This window comes from Rhipicephalus sanguineus, unplaced genomic scaffold, assembly GCF_013339695.2.
Source record: "Rhipicephalus sanguineus isolate Rsan-2018 unplaced genomic scaffold, BIME_Rsan_1.4 Seq261, whole genome shotgun sequence".
NCBI classification, from domain to species: domain Eukaryota; kingdom Metazoa; phylum Arthropoda; class Arachnida; order Ixodida; family Ixodidae; genus Rhipicephalus; species Rhipicephalus sanguineus.
The window spans coordinates 1-6,541 of record NW_023614894.1 but is presented as its reverse complement, the minus strand read 5'-3'; positions in this window follow the sequence as shown (position 1 = coordinate 6,541).

Here is a 6,541-nt window from a genome sequence, read left to right as displayed (position 1 = left end):
TCACAGGAGAGTAGGCTAATGCTATCACGGGAAGTTTTAATTATGGCAGTGATTTCAATTCAAGATGGCTGAAGTAGTTCTGAGATGGTAGCAAACACTATTTGCTACCACTACACCTTGTGCGAAGCTGCGGTTACAATCTTTCTACCAAAGGTTGTTTTCTGGACGAGTGATGGAGTGGCTCATTGGAGACCGAACTTTTAGTAAAACCCTTTACAGATAAATCAAAACTGCGTAGCATCTTTTCGCGGCACTTTTATAAGCAGGCATGTCGAAGGGTACCAATATGTAGGCAACCAAGAAATTACCCGTTTTTTATTGGCGAGTAAGTTTGTGCGAAAGCGTTCAGTGACTGTGTCGGGATTGCTTTGTATTCTCAGTATCACTTTTGCGTTCTCAAAACCGTTCACTATGGGGTTCAAGTCCTTTCCTGCGTTGAGCGGCATCGCCGTTGGCGTCGGCGTAACCGATAGCGCGAACGAGGACAAAAGAGAGCGAACGCGGAGTCTGTCGATATCACGAGATACTGGCCTCTAACCTCGCTTTCTTCCTCTGTCGCGCGCGCTGGCCCCTCGGTCGGAGCTCGTGCGCATGCAGGGCTGGCACGTGCACTGCGGCTGGCTTCGCTTGTCGTAACGGGGCTGTGGGCGTTTCACTTGGTTCGCGACAGCTGCAATGCACAAAGTATATAGTGTGCGTAGCACGAGCGCTGGCAGTTTCTGTGGCAATATGTAACGAATGTTACATTGCTACAACTGTGGATAGTCAAAACTTCAAACACGGCTGGCGTTGCCCGAACACGAGGCTGCGCTCAGCGAATTAGGCAGTATCGTAATCGCCGGTGAATTTTTTAACTTGTCATAGCTTAAGTCGTCGCTTCAGTTGTTCATCAACACAATATATTCTGCACGTAAAAATCCGTTTGAGGGAATTTTTCCACTGAATGTTTGACTTGTCACTGGCCCATGAGGCGAACTTTAAATGGCTGAAATGAAAAAGAAGCGGGCATAAACAGCCTCCTGTGAAATATGTGCCAGACAGGACGACCCGGGACCTAAGCCAAGCTCTTAAAAATATACCGGGCGGCGCCAGGGGGGGGCTCTGCTCCCCCATGAGGTAGAGTTACTGTATATGCTACCTTTAGGTAGCAGAGTTGTGCATCTGTCTTCCAAACGCCGCTAGCAACCATGCGTTGTGGAGAAGCTGACGCTCGGGCCAAGTTTTGTATTTCTCAATGGCGCCGCTTCAGCGAACTGGATTGACACTAGTCATTCACAGTAAAGTTAATCACCGGTCTTCGACATGCCAAACATGTCGATCGGTGACCCGGTAGGCATGTCGCCTGCAAAAACGGAGTGCTTCTTCGCCGCATAGCTGTGGTTGCTAGCCAGACCTATGCGCAACTCTGCTACCTAAAGGTAGCATATACAGTAATGGCGCGTTCACACTTGGCCTCGATGGGGGCGAAAGCGGCAAAACTCACCGGAAATTCACTCGCTTCGCCGCCTAAGCGGCCGGAAAACCACGCCGCGAGGCGGACGCGAAAAAATCGGTCCGAGACCGATTTTTCCGCCACGCGAAAGCGGATCGCCTTTCCGCTTCACGGGAAGCGTACTTTGGCTGCGCTAGCTCAAATCACGTGACGTAACAACAGACCGCAAATTCACATGGCGGCCAAGGCGTCGGCGGTGGCTCCACATCGGCGCATTTGCAAACTACCCGTCCAGTACGACAAGATCCAGCCTCGACAAGGACGCGTTCCTCGAGAACCTGGTTTGGATTACGATTGACAAGAACACTGGAAGTAGAAAAAGGTGTAGCAGTAGCGAGTCGGCGTGCCCCAACGTGTCTCGCTTCTTGCAAAGCCGGGTGAATCCGCCGCCGCAGCCACTGCTGCCGTGTCCGCTTATGTAGTTTTTCTGCTGGTGTATCTCCCGAAACGGCGGTTTGAAAAGGGTGAAAGCTATTTATTTTCCGTGTTTTGCATGCTCAATTTGAATTCGGTACGAAATTAATGCTCAGGAAACGGGGAAAAGAGAATGAATTCTCGAAGTGGCGAAGGCGGCGGCGGCGGCGACAGCATGCTGGAGAGGCAGAACAAATGTGAACATTTCCGACGCGCGAAAACGGTTTTCCGGCCGCTCTGGCGCTTTCGCTTTCTCTTCGCTTCTCAAGTGTGAATGGCCTTAACTCTACCATGAGGCAGTCTGTACTCTCCGCCTATGGTGTTGTGTGTGCACCTAGCCGACCAAGTCATGCCGACGTGTGTGTACCCGGTTGTACGATCGGGTACCGGCATGACACAAGCGGGTTGGTCCGCCATTTCTTTTCCGCTTTTAGCTCTTCTCACGTATTTAAAATTTATTTAGTAACTCGCATGCATTTCTGTGCAAAGTTTCTGCGGCAACACATAGACACGAGTGTGCAAGTTAAAGTTGCCAGAAAGCGTACAAAGCTCTTATAAGTACCGGCCGAAGCACTGATATCGGGGTATTACGTGCCAACACGCAATGCGAAACGCCGATGTTCCGGGAGCTTTGGACTCGAGACTGTAAAGCATGCCGCGCTCACATGTTTTGAAGCAAGCACAGAAGAAGCGTCAGTGGATAAGATATGTTGCAGCGATGCATCTGAGGTCTTCCACATGGGTAAATGTAAATAAACGCGCACATTGGGTGCTCGAGCACAGCCTTGCGAGCGGCGAGGGTGGATCTCGAGTGGAACGCTCCCGCCACCTGTCGGCCAAACTGAAAACGGAGACGCAAGCGAAGCACGGCGCCGGCGGAGAGTTTGTAAACTGAACCTACTCACGGACAACTTTTCTTGGCAATGCAGCAAAGGCTGCGGGGGCCATAGAGTTTCCTAAAATTAACTAGAGGGGACTCTGGCGCTGCGATCGTTCAGCTACCATGGGAATGATGGGTAGTACACAAATTGCCTAGTCTTCGTACTTGCGGCTCCAAACGTACTTGTGGTTTTGTTTATTGCTATGATTTGGTTTTCTTTCGGATAAAAGAATGGATCGTTGTGAACTTCGCGACCAGATTGAATCGCTGAGCCTAAAGAAGTTAAAGTGGCGTAGTGAAACTGCTGACTTTTGCTGAACTTCGTTTGCGACAAAGCGGATGCAGGCGACGCGGAGCCAAACGGAGCCGAAAGTACGAGTTTAGACAAATTTGTGTACTACCCATCATTCCCATGCTGGCTGAAGCGTCATGCGTTGCAGCTTCCATAGACACTAGCGCCAGAGTTCCCTAGTAAGTATTGTATGAACTCTATGGGGGGGCGGAGCTATACTGCACATGTAACTGCTCCGCGAAGTAGTCCGGTTCGGCGCGCTTTTCGAACTTAGTTTTGGTTTGTGAACCTTCCGTATCTCTTGTGACGGCCGTTTGCTTATTCGAGCGGCCGTCACAGACTTAGACAGCCATTTGTTAGTGAAATTCGTCGCAAGCTCCTTCGGCGAGTCATCGAAAAAGCTGGAGGGTGGCGATCGCTCACCTGAAGACGAAGGCGCCATTTTGACTGTGAGGTGCACGTAAAAGGTGCGACGTTTTCACGCACCCAAAAACGCACAATGAAACTCCATAAAGTAAAACAAATATAAATATCTTCCTGGTGCGTTCTGACCTCTTTTCAAATGGCGTCCCGTAGAAATAAAGTAATGGTCGTTTTTTATCTCACGCAGAAAACACGGACGCGATTGTGGGATTATATTCTTCAGCGGCAGCACACGCGTAGTTCGGTCTCTAGCCTTCCCTTCATTGCCAAGAAAAGTTGTCCGCGACTATAGAGGCAACGTTTTTAGATTACTTCAGTTGGCAAACACCGCGGCCTTCCAGTGGCGCGGGGCGGCTTGCCGCGATCGCCATCCTGGGGGGACACTGCGGTCGCGTTAGGATTGGTCTCGGCGCGTCCTCTGCTACTGCGCTGCTGATTGAAAGGGGCTGACAAGCGACTACCACAGGTGTTAACTCGATGTGGTAGTCGCTCTCATTTCACTTGGCTTGAGTGGAATGCGCGTTTTAGTTGTATCTCAGCATTACAATAAGAAACAGCTAGCACGTAAGACAGGGTATGAAAAAAAAAAGTTAAAGATAAGGCAAACACGCACAGTGCGCTTACCTTCATTCTGTTTCCCGTTGTAACCGGCTTTAATTTTTCGCCTGTATATGCGCAAATCATCTCAGGCTCCCGTAATGCTCAATCATATTCCAACCTCACCTGAACACGTATTACGCCAGCTGCTGAAAACCCTTACAAATCAAAAACCAGCAAGAAAGCCAGAAAAAACACGTCTTGTCATTTTCATTCAATTTCGCGAAACAGAATGCAACAGGTACCTTATTTGCAGGAAAATTTCGATATTCAAATGAAACAGTGCCTTCTTCGATTCTATCATCGAATGAATAACCGTCATTTGTAATGACGGTTATTCACATCACAGCACTGTGCCGTGTCCACTTTTCGTCTTCGCCTGCGTTTTTCGCTCTGTTAGCCACAATGAATCTGCACCAACTCGCCCAGTATTCCATCCTACTTAATGTCATTGTAAGCCCGAATATTTTACGAATATTTCAAAATCTCAACTGCAACGAAGTAAGGCAAAAATTGGCGCAAAAGCACAATAACTGTAATTCCTGTAGGACATATTAGAGGCATAAAAGGCGAGAGCTCATGTATAAGGCATATTGCTACCTCGCTTGGGGAGCGCGTCTTTTTAACAAGAAGCATTCGCGCTTTCTGAACAATTATGTGGATACGCCTATACTCTGCTTCCCTCGCTCAACTCCTCCCGTGAAAGGGTTCCAATTATTTTTACTTGCCTTCATTCACTGACCAAAGAAGGAAAACAAATCACTATTCCAGTGCGTTCCTCCCTCCATGCGGCTAATAATGTTGCGTACCTATAGCATGCACCCATTCTAATACGTATCGACCGTCTTTTACAGCAAAGCTATATATGAGTACGGGCGAAACCAAATTTTCAACATGAATTTCGGCAAATATATATTTTCATGTATTCATGTATCCACTCGCACGGGCCGTGAAGGGCCTGCAGTATATTTAAAAAAAGAGAGCAAAAATAGGAATACACTTCTATCTGACATCGTCCTAACCGACTTTTCTTTCTGGGATTACTTCTCATGTAATGTCCCGTCTTGAAACCTCTGAGTATAATAAATAATAAATAAATAAATAATAAATAAATAATAAATAAAATAAATAAACAAACAAACAACAAACAACACAAACAAAAACAAACAAACAAATAAATAATAAATAAATAATAATAAATAAATAAATAAAAATAAATAAATAAACAAACAAACAAATAAATAAATAAATAAATAATAAATAAATAAATAAATAAATAAATAAGCACTAAAAATATGAATACGAGGACGTGAACATCAATTAGTATAGATCGTTCTAAGAATGGCTGTTTCAGATTCGTGACTTATTCAAAAAGTGTACCATATTCAATTCTATTCGCTTCTGTCACTATTCAATTGGGCCTCAAAAATCACTATACGCACATCCCTAATACAATCGGAAAGCTGCTTATGATGACGAAACTGTACGGGAAGCCTTTAATTTATTTTTTGCTGATGCGACCTTTAGACCTTAGGCTTCTGCAAGCGCCTTTGGCAGCAAAATGCATCCTGAACACTATGTACGAGTGAAGAACCTCTGCTGCAGTAATGGTTACGGTGCTCGACTGCTGACCCGAAAGTCGCGGGCTCGATCCTATCCGCGGCGGTCGCACTTCGATGGATGTGCTAGAGGACCGTGTACTGTGCGATGTCAGAGCACGTTAAACACCCGATGGTCTAAATTTCCGGAGGCAATACAACGGCGTGCTTCATACCCATATCCATCCTGGTTTTGGCACGTAAATACACCAGATATTACTGCAGCAGTGGTGTCCTTCTGAACGGGACAACCGACACTTGTCACATCACAGTCCCGAAGTGCGCCAACAGGGCCTCAAAAAGTGTCGAAACAGACCCGGTTCCTTTGCAGCTCAACCGAAAATTTGGTTTCAATGCCTCTAAACATACAGAAAAGCTCCCATGAAGAAACGTCGCGGTACGGAACTGCCACAGCCGAAGCATACCCGAACAACTGCTCGCGGCGCCGCGCTGACACTTCGCGGTTTCTACTAAAATACGTATGCGCGATCACTGCAAAAGCCTCATGCCTTGGTGGAACGCGTGAAACATCAGAACATATGAGTGATTAACGCGCGAGCAAAAGCCAACAACGCAGCAAAGCACGCGGCTGAAGCAAGCGTCGCCCTTCATACTGCATCTCAACCGATCTCAACGCTACGCCAGCGCCACCTCTCGCGACGGCGACAAAACCTGGTTCGGAGAGTCGGTATTGAAATAACAATTCGGTATTGGAATAACAATAAATATGACTGTGAAAGCGAGTCGAGGAACAGGGGCAGGTCGAAGGGGAAGGGCGGGGGATCGGCGCGCAGCCGCCGCCGTCGCCGATGTGTTCTCTTGGCGCGATCGGCGCCCCATTTAAG